General features: G+C 38.0%; 2 long non-coding RNA genes across 2 annotated transcripts in view; one reads left to right on the forward strand and one right to left on the reverse strand.

Annotated features, from left to right (window-relative positions):
* Positions 1 to 10,747: 10,747 nt before the first annotated feature.
* On the reverse strand, positions 10,748 to 18,190 carry LOC103457284 (uncharacterized). The gene is made up of 5 exons (XR_532415.3): positions 17,935 to 18,190; positions 16,301 to 16,400; positions 15,769 to 16,101; positions 14,705 to 14,803; positions 10,748 to 14,237 (listed from the first exon to the last, which is right to left on the reverse strand). It is a non-coding gene; the product is annotated as an uncharacterized LOC103457284 (long non-coding RNA).
* The window catches only part of LOC145549792 (uncharacterized), a 66,040-nt gene continuing 61,318 nt past the window's right edge, over positions 15,162 to 19,883 (forward strand). The window contains exon 1 of the long non-coding RNA XR_014085641.1: positions 15,162 to 15,528. This is a non-coding gene — a long non-coding RNA (uncharacterized LOC145549792). The remainder of the gene's footprint in view (positions 15,529 to 19,883) is intronic.

Below are 19,883 nucleotides of genomic sequence, written 5' to 3' on the forward strand. Positions count from 1 at the left end.
GCAGAGGGAGAAAAAGAGGGAGAAAAGAATAAAATCCACTACAAGTCTCCTTCTACACCTGCAGAAAGAGAGAGAAAAAAGCAGAACAGAGAAACCTCAGCGACCAACATATATAACAACAAAAACACTGAAAAGCACACGGTATTAATTAGTAAAATATTTACTTAATGGCAAGCTGTATGTGTAAATATATCAGCTGTGTGAACAGCTGATGTTAATAAAAACTACTTTCTCCATTAAGACAATTAAAAACAAAACTGTGTTGTTCCGTTGTTTTGCCACTAGGTGTCCCAAGGTGACCATTGTTGAATTTTCATTTACTTCAGCAGTTAAAACGCGCCACCACATGGGTTCGTTATTTCCTAAAATAAATCAGATTTTTTTTTATTTATTAACATGAGTGAAAATTCTGCAAATCTTTCACAACACCATCTACATTTACAATGAAGTTAAAAATGAGCAATTAATAAGATGAACGTGCATTTTTTTTGTCAAGCACTCCTAATAAAACCATCTTAAAGTGCATCCAAATATAAGTTAATGTACACAATAAAATACAATTACAGCAAAAGCTGTCAGTAGAGGAGTTGCAGCATTTCATTTAAAAGTAACAGAACACCAACCTTGAAAACAGAGAAACAGATAAAAGAAAGCGAACATAAATGTTTGCCTGCTGGATACGTCTTGTTTTGGACACTGCAGAGGTTGAAGGCAGGTTGTTTGGCCCAAAGTTCTCAACTTTAAAGTAACATTATAAATTAAGAATTATGTGTTTGTGTAGTAAGATGATAGTCATATTTTTATTCATATTTCTTGGAGGAAAGTTTGTGGAGACGGGTAGAGTAAGTAGAAATAAAGCAATCGTCCAATAAAAAAGCTTTTAAGAGTAAAATAGTATTTGGTAAAAAATTATTTCTCTTTAGATAAGACATGAATTAAATATAAAATAAAGAAGGCCAGGTCAATAGCTGACATTGAAGCAGAGAACAGTTCATCTCTAACCAAAGTGAACACTAGGGTGAGACACATTTTCACTTTATCATATTTATCCTTTAATCATTTGTACGTATAATTTGACTTTGTTGTTAAATTTGTTAGTAATTTGTTTATTTCCAGATGAACAGGTCAGATTCGTCTCTGGCCCAGAACTCCTGAATCAAATGGTTAAACTACCTCCTGTCTATGCAGAGTGTTAATTAATTACTTTATTCAGATTTGCTGAAGCAGAAACACAAAGATCAAAGTTTGAAACTTCTGGTGCACACGAACATTCAGAGTCCAAAGAAACTCCAAAAGTCAACTTAGGATGGATGACAAAGAGTCGTGGAAAATGGCAGGACAAAAGTCTTCTGGGACGTCCAGATGCAAGCAGAAGACGTGGTGATGCTTGTCTAACAAGACACTGTGGTGGTTGGGAAACTACAACTGTAAGTTTTGCATTTTTATGGTAAAATGTAACTTCTTCTATAACAAAAAAAGGTGAGTATGGAGAGTACAATCCAACTTGACAAAAACATTTTTTTGCAGAGTAATTTTGATCAATTAGGTATAATTTTTTCAGTGATACCACAACTAAATCCCTTTATGGATCTTTCCTTTCATGACTTTTTCAATGTGCCCAGTCAATGTTGTCAATTTAGATACATTGGATACATTAAAAGGCTCCAAATTTTTATTATTCTATTTTTAAAACACAACTTTGCTCAGAGGGATTATTCAGAAAGAGTTATTAAGACGCTACAAGATGTCAGGTGAACTATTATGTTTCCTTGAACAGATTAAGATGAGTCTAAGGGCCATACAAAACATGTTCATGGACTTGTTATGTGCAAAATAATTCTTAGATAATGAGAATTTGGTCTCCTCAGTTTGAATGAGTATTGTCACTTTAAATGCAAGTAAGCTGCTGCTGGCCACACACACACAACTCAACGTTTACATTCGCTCGTGAAAATGGCTGCAAACAGAAGCACAGTTAGACAATTGCACATCTTTGAAAAGCAGAAGTGGAGCCTCCTGCACAACCAACAAGAATGCAGAAAGTGGTTTCTGGATGCCAAGTCAACAACAAAACATGTATCTTTTCCAGCATCAATTGTATAGAGTACTTTACTTAGCATGACCTCAGCTCAGGTTGCTAGGTAACATGGCTGAGCTTCACTCAGGTTGCTAGGTAACGAAGCAGTGCCTGCTTATTTGAGAGGTTTTTAAAAGGGCTTATTTCACAGATACTAAAAGACATTTACTTGTTGCCAAATATTGACCAGTGAGTTTTTTTAAGCACTATTTTTAGAAGCAGTTGGAGGTACAAAAACATGCAAAATGTGAATTTTGTATAATAGGTCTGATACTAGCTGAAAACTTCTTTATCTGAAATTACATAAAGTTCCTACTGTTGTAAAGTTTAGCGTCTAAATACATACACAGGTGAGAGCATTAGAGAAATTAGCTTCCCTAAAAATATATTATTGATATGCAGGGTGAGGATGCATGAGAGCTGAGTGATAGCAGATGTGTGAAACTCAAGGCTTGGGGGCCAAATCTGGCCCTCTGTAACTTTTCACATGGCCCTTTTACTCCAAATTAAATCAATACATTCTTCCAGTTTTTTACAAATCTGCAAAATTCACACAAAATCAACAAATCTCCATTTTTTTCTGATTTTACTGCAAATTTTCTCAAAATTGGTTTAAGTGACTGCTGCCTCAGCCTTACTCAATGTCAATATATAGTCTGTAATTGATACAGTGAGTAATACAAATTCACATTTAACACCATTCAAATATTGCAAAAATTCCTTAAAAACATTTCTAAATTGGCACAACAAAATCTGTAATTTTCATTGCAGAAAAAACACAAAAACAATCGCAGAATCCCGGAGGAACAACAGTTATTGATATTTTAACCATTTAACTGGTTTTATCAATGTATTCTGGCACAACCGGCCCTTTAAGAACATTCAGATTTTTAATACAGCTCAAAATGAAAATCAGTTTGACACCCATGACGCTGATATAGCATTCTGCAGAATACTGCATTTAAGCTTTACTTTGCAATGGTGATATTGCACAGACTGATTTTTCATGACGACTTGGATTCAATATGTCAAGCAGCTCAGCTGTATTCTAAATTAATTTGATATTTTACAGGACAAATCAAACTCCAAACTGTTTTTTTCCCCAGTATGCGCTCCAAAGTGTTTCCGAGTCAGTTTGACCTGATGCAAATTGAATGCGGTAAAACAAAGCGTTACTTCTTAATCATGACCTTATTCTAAAAATGCACCAAATGACCTTTCTGGTAATGTCATCTGGGACATTACCGTTGCGCAGTGTGCCAGCGTTAGTTTCTTTATGCATCTGCAATAGCAGAAGTAGAAACCAACAACTTGCAGCATGAAGTAATGTATGGACTAACAAAAGTTAAGCATCTAAAGGCTTTTATATGGTGCACTCTCCAAATAAAGCTCCCCATTCTGCTCTGCCACAGACCATAAAATAGCCACTCGTGTTTGAAATGGAGGGAATCACTCACACAGAGAAACGGCGAGAAGTTCAGTTAGTTCTGCAGTGCAGGTAGGCGATAGATACTTGGAGGCACAGACTTATTGCAGCCCTCCATAGATATCTGCCAAAGTCTACACAAACATTAGAGTGGAAATGGGGAAACAAAATTACAGAAATCTGCTAAGTTTGACAAATGGCGGACCCAGCTTTGCCACCAGCTATTAGCCGGCAATGATTAATAAGTGAGAAAATAATTGCACTTCATTGAGATTGATGACGCCCCATTTAACCTCCCCACTCATCCTGACTGCGCTGCAGAGCACCGAGATGAGCCTCGGACACACTGCTGCTCCGCCGGCCTCATTGGCATCAAACACACACAATCCCACAGATACACACCGGGTCTGTAATGATCCTGTGGGGCATTTTTTAAGAGCCTCGCGGCGCTCCGATCATAAGTTCATTGTTAGTAAGTGAAAAACAATGATCTCAGCACCAGGAGGCCTCTGGGAAGATCTCACTCCACCAATATAGAAGCATTTAAGTCAACCACCGTGGGGAATTAATGACGGTGAAGCCACCATTAAATCCTATGCTAACGAGTTTGCGAGCTTTGGTCCTCTGAGTGCTTTTGCTCTTTTCAATTTGAGCTGCACGCCGCAAATGTGCTCAAATGTGATTTTTCACGGGCGAAATGCAAACAAAACAGCGGCGAACGAGCGCCGCGTCGCCTTATCCTCTCAGTCTGCAAAGAGACATGGCCAAGGTTATTAAAGAAGGATGTAGCAGAGCAAGATGGCCGCTGTTGTGACCAGAGGCGGTGTAGAGAGATAAATGGTTGACCCAGCCTGGTGTCAGGTTAGGATTGATGCCACTATCAGCCCCACTGCTTTCCCAATGATTTTCTCAAATCTCTGATAGAGTGTGTTATCTAGTTACTGGCATGAGGGCAACGGCCTGCAGGCACAGAGAAGGTCAATCTATGAGGACAATCTTTGTTGGACTAAATGAGAAAAAAGACCTCACAAAAAAAAGAATAAAAAGCAGCTGCTAGGTCTCTGGGATAAGATAAGCCAAATTACTTCTCTTTAGTAGAATAGGCCTCTGGCAAAACATCAAAAAAACGAGAGAGTGGGAAAAAAATTAAGTGTGGCTGGGTTGCTCTCTAACTTCCGTGTTACGGATTTCACCTGGAACCTCGGCTTCCTTAAACTAATGTTGATTCACCGTCAGAAACACCTTGAGGAACGGGCCGGCCGTGTTTGTTTCTGTCCGCTGCTTAATCTGCATCCTAATAATAAATCTCAGGTAAAAAGAAACAAAGAGTCCACTCTGTAAACCCTTTTGCGGACTGTCAAACTTATCCGTAATCTCGCTCCGTCTTCCTGCTGCGCTCTCCAAATCTGAGGGAAAAAGTTTGACTAATAGGTTGTAATTTACCGGCCGAGGTTTTGATCAATAACTCCGTGTCAATAATGATGGAGAGGTCTGCAGGAGGAGAAATGATTCCACTCATTGTCTGAGTAAAAAATGGAGGTGTGGACCTCACCTCCGGCAGCAGGAGGATGTCCACAGGTGCTCGATGACTGGACGGATGAATAACACACACACAAACACACGCAGACAAACGCAACGCTCGCCATTTGTTTTCCCACGGCGTTGGCATGCATGTCCCTAATGGATGTATTTGTCATCCCTTTTTTTTGACATTCAGTCAACAGGCCATTCTCATGACAATCAGACTCTGACAGAATTATTGACTAAACTACAATAAATGAAGGGAGAAATGATTTAATGATCCAGAAAATGGTTTCGAGGAAATAAACAGCTCATCTTGGTGCTTTTCTGTTGCTGCGTTAGAACGAGGAAGGCTTCTGAGTCAAAAATCTGTTTTTTCTTTGAGTAGTTTGAATAACTAAAATAAATTTTAGAAATGTTTGCAAATCATGATATAAACAGAACTGGACGATTTAGCAAAACGAAGCTGGGTTAGGTTTTCAACAGTCCAACGTCTGACATGAGAGATGCCAAAAAGTGGAACAATTAATTGGATTCATCGCGATTAATCGATTATTAAAGTAATCATCAGTTAAATTAGTAATCGATTAATCATTAACAGGATACAGACTAAAAAAAAGTGAGTTATTGGAAGAACAACACAGTTACAGCAGTAATTAAGCTAAAACTGTTAAAAACATTAATACATTTTGCATTTACGATTAAAAAAACAACCTTTGTCTTTAAAGTCTTAGCTTCACCTGGTTCAAATTCTGTAAAATGAAAAATCTATTAAAAACTTTTTGGTTCCAATTATTAATCAACCAGATGGGTTGGCTATGTTGTGCTTTTTTCAAAGCAGATGCATCCTTTGATGCAAATGATGAAGTGTTCACATATAGGTTAATAAAATGTTTATTTTCTTGTTTAAAAAAGGAATTGAATTATTGAATCTTTTGAAAAATAAAAAACAGGCTTAAAATATATTTTTTTAAATCAACAGAATGTGCCATTTTAAAAATCTGATTAAATCGATTAATGATCAGAATAACTGATAGATTAATCAATAAAGAAAATAATTGTTAGTTTCAGCCCGACTGAAACTTCCCATTCAGCTCCTTTAGACTAGCTAGCTGCAATTAGCAAACACCTGGTGTAACTCCTCAATGCAACACCGGTAAAAAGGTTGTGAAAGGGTTAATAGAGGAGCGCTGTGTGATGACTTCCTGAAGGCGGAGCTTCAGAATTAGCTCCGCCTTTTAAAGAAACAGACATTAAATTACAACACAGACGTTAAATCACAATGTCAATTTTGATATAGCGTTTTTATAAGGTAACATAGTTGCTTGATTGTGCTATAAAATGGCACTATGTACCTAGAAAATACGCAATGCTGTCCCTTTAAAAAATAAAGTTGTATTTTCCAGATTAAGATTCTTTCATTGAATAATCAGACACAAAGAAAAACATCAAAAACTCAACAATTTCCTTTTGAACAAAAAAAAAAACAGTAATAATAGCTGGAATGCACTATAACCAGAACACATGTTTTTAGTTTGAAGCAGCAGCCAACATGCAGCCCAAGAGTCAATTCGAGTCGATTCTGTAACAATATAAACTCACTTTAAAAGAAGAAGAAGAAGCAGAAGGAATGTCTGCTGTTCTGTGTGACCTTTATGACCTTTCGGTGAGTTTTTCCCCCAGCTGGATGCTCCTGCATTAAAATGTGTTTTCGGAGCGGACCTGAACAGTTTGAACATCGAGCTCTAAGTGGATTGGGTTCCTGTCAGAGCCGAGCGGCTGGACATTGATAAATTTCCTCCTGTGTGCGATCGATAACTCTCACCTTTCAGCCGACGGCCCCTTCAGAGCAGGACGTCATAATTACTCTGTCAAAGTGAATGCCTGTCTGTGTTCAGACTGACGACTGAGTGTGTGTTCGTGTGTTTGGTTGAATGATACTCTACACTGCAAAAACACAAAGTCTTACCAAGTATTTTTGTGCAATTTCTACTGCAAATTTTTAGTGCACTTGAAATATGACATAACTTACAAGTTTGAGCAAGATTTAGGAGCTTGTTCTAAGTAAGTAATTCCTTAATATTGATAAAGCATAAGTCACATTGGTAGATTATTTGACTTATAATACAGAGAAAGTGTCATGTAATAAGTCAAATATTCTGTCTGTGGAACTTGTACTTTGTCATCAATATTAAGGAATTATTTAAGCTCCTATGTCTTGCTGAAAAGTTACTTGTAAGTTGGTTTTGTCTTGTTTCAAATGTACTAAGATATTTCCACGAGAAATTAGATAAAAATACTAGGTAAGATTTGGTGTTCCTCCAGTGTAAAGAAGCCGCGTTTCCATTCAAAACTTTGTCGATGTTCCACTCATGTAAAAAACACAGAATTTCACCATTGCTTTGTTTCCATTAAATAAAAAAGGCAATTAAAATCACACGTTAATATGTTTGTTCACACGATAAATTCACGCCATGATCCTCCAGCTACTTCCTGCCGACGTCTTCTTTGTGGTTTGCGCCAGTGGAAACCATTGTTGATCATGTTTGCAGTTTCGCAAAACTAACCAATTACAATACGGCCAAAAAAAAACCCCACCTGATTCTGGAGACAAAACCTTTCATCGAAAAATTAGAATTTGTTTTCTAAATCGGCGTGTTTCCATTAGGCAAAATTATTTTTTAAATGTCAAATTGCGCAATTGTATGATCAAGGGAAACAGCTGGAATCAGACTGCATGCATGTAAAGTTAAGCAAGCCGTATATGGGAATGTGCATTTGTGTGTTTGGGGTTGTAGGCATGGAGATTTATGGATTATAAAAATCTGTGTGTGTGTGTGTGTGTGTGTGTGTGTGTGTGTGTGTGTGTGTGTGTGTGTGTGTGTGTGTGCATACACGCGTGCCCAGGTGATGCTTTCCTAGCAGAGAAGGAAAGTGACTGACAGCCGGGCAGCCCGCCTCCTCCATTCACCTCCCACGGCGCTTTTTGATGCCTGTCACATTGACCAATCAGGGAGGTGATCTGACAGCTGTCCTGATGCACACAACAACCACTCAAATTCACAGATTTCTGGGGGACAAGCACAGATTGAATTTTAATCCTAACCCAGCTGTGAACTCTGACTCACAGTTTAACAAATACCAGAGGAAATATTCACATTTCAACAATATTAAATGTTTAAATCAGATGGTAGAGATATTTCATTGTTTACAGCAGGAGAGTCAAGCTCATTTTCATTTTGGGCCATATCAAGATCATAAATGTTATCAAAGGTTGGTTACGCCAGAATATATTGATAAAACCCATTAAACTTTTAAAATATTAATAAATAGCTGTTTCTGCATTCGAGAAGTACTTCTTGAGATGAATAATACTGAACTTCTTTTCACATTAATCAGTCCCTCCTGAATTTTGCAATTGTTAGTTTTTGCAATAAAAATCAAAGATTTTGTGGTGCTAATTTAGAAATATTTTGCAAGAGATTTGCATTTACGTATGATGTTAAATGTTACTTTTTGTTACTCTCAATATTGATCCCATACTCAACATTTAAATTAAATGATGTTGAGGGATAATTGTAGGAAATACTGACACCTTCAGGTGATAGTTGGCATCACGTAAGCCCTTGGGTCTGATCAATTTTGCAAAATATTTGTAATAAACTAAGATCTGTTGATTATGCGTAAATATACGAGAATCACAAAAAACTACATGAACTAATTCAAGTAATTTTCCTTAATACAGATAAAAACTGCTGAGATTTGATTGATAAAACATCTAATCACACAACTGTTATCTTGAAGCTTCCATATATGTGACCCACATAAAATGCTCCAGCGGATCGGATTTGGCCCAAGGGCCTCAAGTTTGACACCTGTAGCTTTCAGTATTGATTTTTTGCAACTACGTCACTAAATCATTCGAGGCGCCATGACGAACGTCAGAAGTGAGGGAGGGGCGTTGTATTTGAACAGAGCGACTGAAATTGTATCCATAGTCGTTTTCACCACTTTATTCATGGCTTCTACTTGTTCGAGTCGGGCTTATTTGTCAGTGAACGTGACACACCTGGTTGGGGCTCATAGACGACGGGATTTACAGAAATTGGAAACAGCTAGCTTAGAAACCGGCCCATACGTCCTCCCTCCTGACGTGTTGATAAAATTACCGACGTTACCTGAATTCACACCACATGAATATTCACACAAACCGCATAGAAACAGCATTTCCCTTATGTCGGAGCAGCATTGAAAACGTAAAAAAGACGAGACGCTAACCAGTTTTTCAATACATGCTAGGCTACATGAGGTGCAGCATTGTCTCCATGGTTACCAATGGTTAGACACGTCCCATCTCTATCATGTGATAGTTGATATCTTTTTAATTATAATTACTTATAAAGTAGAGGAACATTAGTCATCTTACCTTATAAAAAGCGTTAGCTGCAAAGCCGCGGTTTCACTGAAGGCTGACAGTCATTATGATTAACGGCTGCTGTCCATCGCTGCCATATTTTTTCTCATTAAAAGTTATAAAATAAAATGACAAGTTTGGTTTGCATCCTTGTCTGTTTGCGCAGCATCCTGTGTGAGCACTTTTAAAGTGAAATAAACTAAACAGAAGAGATATGAGAGAGTGCTGTGGTGGCGCAGGGGTTGGCCGCAGCCCATGTGTGGAGACGCTGGTCCTCGACGCGGCCGTAGCAGGTTCGATTCCTGGCCTGGCGACCCTTGCCGCACTTGCCCCCCTCCCACTGCTCTCTCCTGTCGGTTCACTGTCAGATAAAGGCCACTAGAGCCAATAAAACCTTTAAAAAAACAGAAGAGATATTAGGTTACAAATGTTTAAAGACTAGTTCTGCAGGAACCATTGTTTTTTTGTTTTTTTTGTACGTCCGTCATGGAGGAGTTGGCGGATTTCTGGAGAGCGTGACGTCACGTGTAGCGGGTTTTTTAGTTGCGTCACATCATGCCTATTCTGTTAGCATATGTGTTAGCATTCATAATGTATCCAGATGTAAAGATGATTTATTTATTTGTTTGAGGGAATTGCTGCCATCTGGTTCATCAGACAAGGATGCAGCGGAGCATGCCGCTTCCCTCCAGGTGACTGCAGAAATCTGCATGTATGTGGCAGAATTTAGATTCATACATGTTAGCCTGTCAGGTTTATTTTGGGTTTTGACACCTTCAACCATTATGCACATATGTCTGGATATGAATTTGCATTTACAACTGCTGTGTTAATGTTTGATAAGATTAGTGTGAATGAATAATCGTGTGTGTGTGTGTGTGTGTGTGTGTGTGTGTGTGTGTGTGTGTGTGTGTACATGCGAGTGCACGGACGTCACAGCTGTGCCGCCGTGCTGCTGTCAGTTAAAAAGGCAGCCTGTGGAATTAAAAGTGAATGAAGCAAAAATGAGCAGGGCTGCTCATAACGCCACCACAATAATAATAATAATACTAATAATCGTGGCTATAATAACCTCAGTGCTCATTTAGACATCAATACTAATCACTCTCATTTGGAGGACAATAATAATAATCAGGCTCATTTAGAGTGTCGATTCTCCACAGAGGCTTCCTCTGCCTTTGGGGTTGGTTGGTGCTTAACCTAATGATAATAGTCATGATTCATGGCTCACCTCTCCCTCCCTGCATGTTGCTTCCCTCCATGTGAACACTGGGTTTGTGTGTGTGTCTGTGTGAGAGAGAGAGAAAGATACCAAAAAATGTCTTTAATTAGTATTTTTCTCACTTTACAAGTTGACATACACTATTCCTTATACTGCAAACTTTAAGAATGTAGAACTTAGTAGAGCTCAGAATAGCATTAACTATGTGGAAAGCTTATAATAAACTCCTTTCAAAGTATAAACAGAAGTGGTTTGGACACAAACAAGCTTATTGTTGTGAACAACACTATATGCTTTTACTTAAGGGAAAATTGCAAGTACTTAATTGAATGTATTGCATTAATCAAGAATCAGAGAGTAAAATGAAGGTATATCTCTAATATGATGAGGTTATAATTGGAGGATGGGGTGAATTTCAATAAGTTTATACTTCTGCACACATAAACATTTGTTTTACCGTATTATTGTCATTTTATTTGTAATTTATAACATTCAATAAACTTCAAAACTACAAAACACAAACTAAATTAAGAAAGAAGGACTTGTTTAAAAAACTAAAGGTCAGGACGAATATTAAAACCAATTGTTAGACAGTTAAAGGGGTTCAGATATGGAATAATGGTTGAGGAGTTAAAATTGCATTTTTCACTTTTTAGGTAAAAAATGCATTTAAATAATTTGCTAAACAATAAGGTTTAATCATGACTGTTTATTTTTTTGTATATGCAGCTGGAATTACAGGAAAGATTCTGTGGTTTGGATTTTATGATATGCGTATACATCTACACTTTTCTGGTCAACACTTTGTGGTTTTTGCCATTGACAGGAATTTAAATATTGTTCATCTATTTCTGTATTAGTTTTGTCTTGTTTTTCTTTTCTTTTTTAGCCTTATGGGTTTTTTTTTCATTTGAGCTTTGACTCCTTAGCATATGATGGGCTTCTTCTCTTTGTTTTGAACTGTTAAAATTATTCATTTAGTAACAAATTTTCTTACTTAGTCGTTTCGACAAAATATTTCGCATTGAAATGTCAAGGCTGTATTGTTTTTTTTAATCAATATTAAGGAATTATAGATCTAAAACAAGTGCCTATATTTTGCTGAAAATGTGCTTGTAAGTTAGTTTTGTCTTATTTCAAGTGAACCAATATATCTGCAGTAGAATCTACACAACAATACTTGGTAGGATTTTATGTTTTTGCAGTGTATTTCATGAAGAATCTGCAGCTGATTGGTTTAGAAAATAAGTGGATTCAGGTTTCCTGAAAGCTTTGATATGTCACTTTCTGCACAAGGATTACTCGAATGCTTGGTGCGTTTTGTATTTGTTTCCTGCTGCACCACAGAGAATCAAATGCTAGCTGAGCTGGATGCAGATCTGTGCCACAGGAATTTACAGTCTGCAGGAGCAGCGTTGCTGGCTCCTCAACAATATAAGGCCGTCGTCAAGTCATGAAATTATTTCCTCCTCTTTCTGATGTTTTACACGCCGGCACATGGGAAAGCCAGGCGCTAATGTGATTCCTCCCAAGTGGTTTCTCATCTCATCACGGACCTACGCTTTGAACTCTCGGCTTGACAGCTTTTCGGTACAAGACAGGAAAATGGGAGCAGAGGGAGAGAATTGTCCGGCACTGATTTGCTGTAAAAAACTCGGACAGAAGATCATTTCAGCGCCGCTCGGGAAGATCAAAAGCCCGGCTGGCATAGAGCGGGCGCGGAGGGAGATGTTATCGCCGGGTTCTCATTTCATTCACAGACAAGTGTGAAATGACTTCATCTGTTGCGTGGACTCACACTAGACACCATTATAAACTACTGTACAGTGACCCTCCCTTCCTTCCTCTCTCCTTCCTGTAAGCTAGCACCTACAGGTCAAAACCTCATGCACTTTGGTCCTAATGTTATATCTCCAAGGTATTGCTTTGTGTATCGGTCAGCCACATTGGTAGCTTTTACCTACATAAGTGAATTATTTATTAGTAATTGCATTGTGAGAATCTGCCCAGCCGATTGTGAGAATCTATTTCATTGAGCAAGTTAGAAAAGGTCTGTTTCACTTTTTTTACACAAATCATTCTTAGAGAATGAGTTGTCTTAGGGCCCCTGTCACTTTAAATCTAAATAAGCTGCTGCTGGCCACGCCCCCCAATTTGACGTAAAAAAGGCTGCAAACAGATGTGCAATTATACAGCTTCTGCTGAAAAGCAGAAGTGGAGCCTCCTGTGCAACCAACAAGAATGCAGCAAGAGATTTCTGGATTGTAAGTCAAAACAAAACACTTGTCTTTTCCAGCAGCCAAAACCAAAACCAGCTGATCAAAGGTGTTAGAGCTTAGCGTAGGCTGCTAGGTGACGTGTTGCTAGGTAACAGCACTGCCCGTTGGGTGACTTACCAACTGGGAAGCTTTTCAAATGGCTTGTTCGCTAGACAACAAAAAACATCAACTTGTTGCCAAAAGGTGCCTGGGTGGTTAATTTATTCTCTTGGGTTGTTTTTAGAAGCACCAAACACCAAAAAGGAATTACAAGTTTAGTATTTTAAAGACTAAACTGAAAGTATGGCCTTTTCAAGATTATCCTTCATGTCCAAATTAAGGCATTGAGGCTTGTCGTTAATAATAGTGACTATAAGACACTTTGAATGTGACTCACGAGGACTTGATTTGGAGCTGGCTTTGTTCTTTTGTTTTTTGTAATTTCTAAACAATAAAACTACTGAGTTATAATAAGTTATAATCAATAGATCTTTGCAAAAAAAAATCATTCCTGGCAGGTGTTGTGGGTTTTCTCTGGTTTCTGGATGGTAAGTCAACAACAAAACACTTGTCTTTTTCAGCAACCTGAAGTGAATCAGCTGACCAAATGTGCTGTACTTCCACTTGGGTTGCTGGGTGACAGGCTGGACTTGTCTGGGGTTGCTAGGCAATGCCGCATTGCCTTTTGAATGTGCAGGTTTTTGAAACTGCTAATTTTCCAGACACCAAAAAACAATCTGGGTGATTTCTTTAACACTTGGGTTGTTTTTAGAAGCAGTTCAGACACAAATGGAAAAACAAAAACGTGCAAAACGTGAATAGAAAAGGCAATGCTCATGAGTAAAAGTAAAAACTTGAAGCTCCGGCCTCGAGTGAGGAAGTTCTATGCTTGGAGGTGCTCATCATTAATCCTAATCTTAAAAAACGGAGAAGAAAAAAAGCTGCAGTTTTCCCCAAACTTCTAAGGCTCAAACACTTGAATAATTTAACAGCAACTATTACCAATCTGCCCGACTTTTTTAAAGCGGCGGCGACAAAAAGAGTTCTGAAATTACAGCTCTTTCTCTAATGGAGATTGCGCCATGCTTTGTGGGCATACATATGCTCAGAGTGTGAGACGGAAGCAAGAAGAGATAAAAAAGAATTTTCCTCCTCCTTTTTCTTCATCCCTCGTCCTCCATCTTCATTTCCTCCTTCATTAAAGGGAGTACGGCGCAGAGCCAGGCGGTAATGCCGCGTGAGAGCTTTTCTTCCTCTATCTGTCTCCGTTCCTTTCCTTTCCTCCTTCCTCTCCTGAACACTCTGTTTAGCCGCTTAAGCTGATGACACAGAGAATATTGCGAGTTGAAAGGCCGTTTGCACCACACTTAAACACACACACGCTCACAACACACACAGTCACACACTCTTGCCCAAAGCGAAAGGCCCCAGGCAGTCTCTTTCCTGCTAGCCAGAGGCAATCACTCTGCCTCTATGATACTTTAACTGTGGGATGTCAGGAAACATTAGGCTTCCAAAAAAACACAACTACTGTACAAAGTAAAGCAGACACTGACAACACACACACACACACACACACTTTATCAACTGTAGTCCAATCTTCTTTTCTCTAAGACCAAAATACTTTTGATCCTTTTGCTTCAAACTACATTGATTTTTCCGTTTCCTGTCTGTTTATTTCTTATTTAACCAAAGGAGGAACAAGAAACGTTGCATATCTTAGACTTTGAAGACCTAACATCTTCTTTTTTCTGAAAAAGAGTTTAGTGAGACTGCTTAAACTCACCTTGCCTTGCTCCTTTCTCACTGATGAAAAGTTAAAACGTGACTCCGGGTCACGGTATCTAACTCCCGCCAAACACTCAGTGAACTCTGCCAAAAACTTCTGCCATTTTCAGAAAAAAAACAAACATATAATTTCTTAAAAACTGTTTACAACTATAGTTGTAATAAGAAGGAAGTCATAATATTGCAACTTTACTGTCATAATATAATATAATTTTTTTCTCATAATTTTTATTACTTTATTCTCATAATTTTGTTTTGTATTCTTTTATTCTTTGTATTTCTTAATACTTCATCGTATAAATCCGACCAAACTGTTGTTTTAGATTAGTTAGAATAACCAATATTTATTCTATTTGCTAAATGCCAGAAAACTTAGAAAAAATAGTTTTTAAAGATATTTTTGGTAACTTTCAGAAGTTTACATACATTTCAAACATTTCTTTCAAGTCAACGAATCATGTGATGCCACCTGTCAGTCATTGTAGTGGCAACAGACCAATCAGCGATCGCGATTTGTCCCGAAGTACACGCCTCTGAACTGGATGAACCTCCGAAAACATTTGCGAGTTCATCATTGCTAATGCGCTGCGGTCAGAGATTTCGAGGAAAATAATTGGAAATACTGATCCAGCGTTGTCAATGGGGGAACATACAATCCGAACAGCCATTACCCAGAACCTTTAGAGGCGGAAAGCATTTTTTTTTTACATTTCAAAACTCAAACAGAATCTGGAATAAAGCAATAAATGGATTAAGTCCTACAGATGACGTCATGTCTGGTTGAATGAACCTGTGATCGACGGCAACTACCACATGTTCAAGGTAACTGGTTGTAAACATTCAATTTCTGTTACACCCACACTTATTGATCAATAAGTGGAGATGGTTATGCTTGAGTTTATGTGTGTAAATCACAATGTTAGGGCAATGGCGGCATGAAAACGTGCTGCAGTGACTGCGATATTTACATTTAAGCACCTTTTTATGCTAATGTTTATTTTTTTAGGCATTTTCCTGAAGGGAGATTTATTCGATGTCGATGTTATTTTAGTCATTACTTACCAGTTTTGTACGTGCAAAATGCGTCCGACACAGCGACCACTCTCACATCCAATGAGACTTTGCGCCTCTCATTCTTCCTCTGGTTGCGAAAGATGCTGATTTCTCCGTTGTTTCCCGCAAATAACCTTACAAACCTGATGTAGGACTCTGGAGAATGTTCTTGCCGATCTTCTTCTTTTGTGTTTTATTGGCGAACGGAAAACTAACTCGAGGTTGATTTACCGCCACCTACTGGACTGGAGTGTGGACTTCAGTGATAGTCTGCCTGACGTCGAGCTTCATGTCTGGAGAAGCTTGTTAAAGTCCTTGTTGGAGAACAGAGGCGTCTTTGTACTGATTTGAAGATCAGAAAATAAAGTTTAAAAAAAAAAATCTGAAGTAAACCAGTTCAGGAAGAAAGATTTTATAGACACACATGACTTCAGTTGAACAGCGTGATGCCTCATTATAATATAGGTTTCATACAGAACAATTAGTGTTTTAAAAAAAAGCCTCTCTAAGCCAATTCATTAGATGTGAAATAAAAGCTTACGCCTGCATTGGGAGCCCATCTTTTTATGGGTTGTGTTCAGTCATCTCATATTGGTCCCAAATGAGATGACTGTTGGTTGCCAGACAGCTGTGGTGCAAACCTAGAACAAAATTGGCATACACTAATTAATGAAAGCAAAAAAAAAAATTTAAATGTATATTTAGATGTTTTTGGTGCTAATAAAATAATTAAAAATATCCCCTGAGCACTAAAAAAAATACACAATGATTTTCTCGAGCGAAGATAATAAATTACTTGAATTCTTGCTGCTTTATGTTTTGCAAACTTGAAGACACATTTTGTGGGATTGTCTAAAAAGTCAACAAGGTGCCTTCTTTTTCCAGTTCTTTGTTACATTAAAATCAGTAAGAAACCAACTATTTCACCGAGTTAAAATGTCCATTCTTATGTAGGTCGTTTCATTCTTAGTCGTTTATGAAAAACTCCAACCTGTCCCATCTTTTCTTCTCATGCTTTGAGACTCTGAGAACTGCAAAGAGTGGACCCAGTTTTAATAATAAAACTTCTGACATCAGGATTTAGTGGGATTTGTGCTGGAATACTTCCCCTATCCTAGTAATAACTGCTGTTTTTTCCTCGAAAATCAGAAAAAGATCCCTCTGTGAGCGGCGACACAATAGTGCAGGAAGTCTGGAGCTCTTCTCAGATATTAACGTTTAATCAGATGCACATTTTTTCCATTTAGTTTGATATGTTTCAAAATCTAGCAAAATAAAAGGATGGTAGATATTATGCGATACTCTTTATTAGCTTGTTTTGTTTTCAAGCATTCTCTTTACCGACTTATGGTTTCAATTTGTCTACTTTGAGCTCTGCGTGCAAAGAAGACTCGTAGCATTTTACTGGGAATTTCTGGATTGTTGCAGAAAGAGGAGATACTGACTTTTTGAACATTTCATAGTCTTACAAATATCTGTGGAAAAAATTGACTGAAGATGTATCTTTTTACTAGGATATTTTTTTTAATTGAAGAGGCTTTTCAGCAAATAATATGTAAGAAGTAAGGGTAGGGATTTATCGTATTGTTCATCATTTATCGTGATACCTTTCTTACGATACAAATTTTGAGTTATTCTTGTTACGATAAATTCTAAATAATTTCTTTAATTGTTTATTTGGGTTCTGCGTCAGACATTACTATACTAATCCTTTACAAACATTCCTAAAAAGACATTAAGGTATTCCTTAAGACATAAACAAAATTAAATTAAACACAAAATTCAAATCAACTGCTTTAACAACTTACAAACATACAAAAAGACATAAGAAAAAAACCTTAATATTTAAACCAAATCAGAACTTAAGCTGAAAGATAAGCACAACAAACAGTAACTATAAATATAAATTTTAACATTCCATCAAGTAAATATTAAGGCATTCTCCATTATAGATTTTTTAAAATATTTTTTTTAAATATACATGATCAACTATTGTTACAAAGAACATAAGGTAGCCGTTGTTGTTGTAGTTGTTGTTAATTTTATTGCCGAGTGCTTTTACACGGACATGCCGGTTAAACTGTAAATAACGTTAAAAAAAAAGACAAAACGTCAATATTTTAAAGCTTATTGTAAAGCTTAAACATAGCTTTACAGCATTAATATATAACTCACCACGTTGGGCAACACTCATGAACATTGGTAAGATGTGAATTTATAGCAGGTTCGGCTTGTTGGTGGTTGCTAGGCAACCTAAGTACACTACTGGTCCGCCGTTCGTTTTCTTCTTCTACACATTAATCCACGTACCAATACAAAGCAACTATAGAGCCCCCTAGTGGAACGGGAGGAGTGAATCCAACATCTATCAATGTAATTAATGTTTAAAAAAAAAGAATTTTTCTAATGATATTTAAAAAAACATGATTAAAAAAAGATATACATTCTGTTTTTCAAGAGCAGTCATAGTCCTAGAATTGCCTAAAAAATTGTAATAAATAGTTGTTGTTGTTGTTGTCACGTTTATTGTTACCATAATAGTACTCCAAAATATGAAACGTATTTATACATGGAAAGAAAATGCCTTTTTGTCTGTAGGATTTAAATTGAGAACCCATCAATTAAATGACTGTGTCGGGACAGACAGTCTATTCAGAAGCTCTGCCACATTATTGTTTGGACAGAATGAAACAAGCTCTCAGAACCACTTAGAAGCTCAACTGAAGTCAAAAACAAAAACACAGTGCAATCAGAAAGCAAACCACACAACCTGAAAGTGTAATAAATGTTGAAATTTTGGTCCCAAATTGAACCGAATCCACCAGACAACCAGATGTGAAGACATCCTATGCAGACTAATAGCAAATATTTGAGATAAATTTTAGTGTTTGCAGCTTGTGCACCTTAAAGTTTGCTACATTTCCTGTTTGAATTTTGTTGAAGCCCAGACATAATACCACATAGTGTGTGTGCGCATGTGTGTGTGTGTGTGTGTGTGTGTGTTTGCATGTGGAGGAGTGTGTATGTTTGGCTGCAGGACCACATGGTGTTAATTGGATAATGAGGTACAATGACAAATCCCTGTTGCTGCGACAATAAGGAGCTGCTGTCCAGGTTTAATATCACAGGCGTGGACGTAATGCTGTTTGTTCGCGCGCTCACAAACGCAGCTCAGGTGTCGGTAGCACCACTTTAGAAACTAATCTTGCTTTTTCTCCTGGCAGCCAATCATTGGAGGCCACAGCTGCCCCAACAGCCAATCAATTATCTCTAATTCTTGTAAAGGTTTCCTCTCTTCTCTTCTTTGCATTTGCCGTCCGGTTCCCTGATCCTTTGTTTTTCTTATTTTTTGCTCCTCATCTTGCCGGTTTAATTTGTTTCACGTCTCTCTGATCCTCTTTCCTCTTCTCCAAGAGTTATTTCCTTCTGCTCTGTCTCCCCTCCTCTTGTTTTATTTATTGATTCTCCAAACTATTCCCTTTTCCTCTTCCCCCAGTTCATTTTCTTTCCATCTTAAATCCTCCCTCTGTTTCTGTCTTTGTCTCCTTGTGTCCTCTCCTTTTTCCCACAACTCTCTTGCCGAGCCATAACTGGGGGGATGATGGGCCATAATTCACGGGGATCTGGGCCGCCCCAGACATGCTCACATTAATTGGATGTCTATATTAAATGGGAAATGAGAGCGACGCTGAGGGAAAAAGTGAATGACTGACTCTCTTGGCTGCTATTGACCTATGAGGAGGAGACGCTGCCCTTTTCCCCAGCGCTCTCCCTCGCCCAGTTTTCTCTGCTCCCATCAGCGTGATGGATCTCAAAGCATTCATTTTCTGACCCCTCACCTGGAAGCAGATTAAGCGCTCTGATTCAATAGGGCTGTTAATGGGGGCGCCAAAAGTTTATGAGGATTTCTGGAAAAGGCCATGGAAATTAGATTGTAAGCTAACAGATTTATTGCTGTGTTTCAACACATTGTAAAAAGATTATAGGACCTGGAGGCAGGTTGGAGGGGCAGAGGGGCGGCAGTGTGTCTCTCGGTGTGAAGGGGAGAGAAAAAGAGTCCTTGCACTCGCATTTAGCAGCTATTCTACTCTGACACGGCAAAGACAAGCATGTCAGTCAGCAGA

Source organism: Poecilia reticulata, chromosome 21 (assembly GCF_904066995.2).
Source record: "Poecilia reticulata chromosome 21, P_reticulata-male-v2, whole genome shotgun sequence".
Taxonomy (NCBI): Eukaryota; Metazoa; Chordata; class Actinopteri; order Cyprinodontiformes; family Poeciliidae; genus Poecilia; species Poecilia reticulata.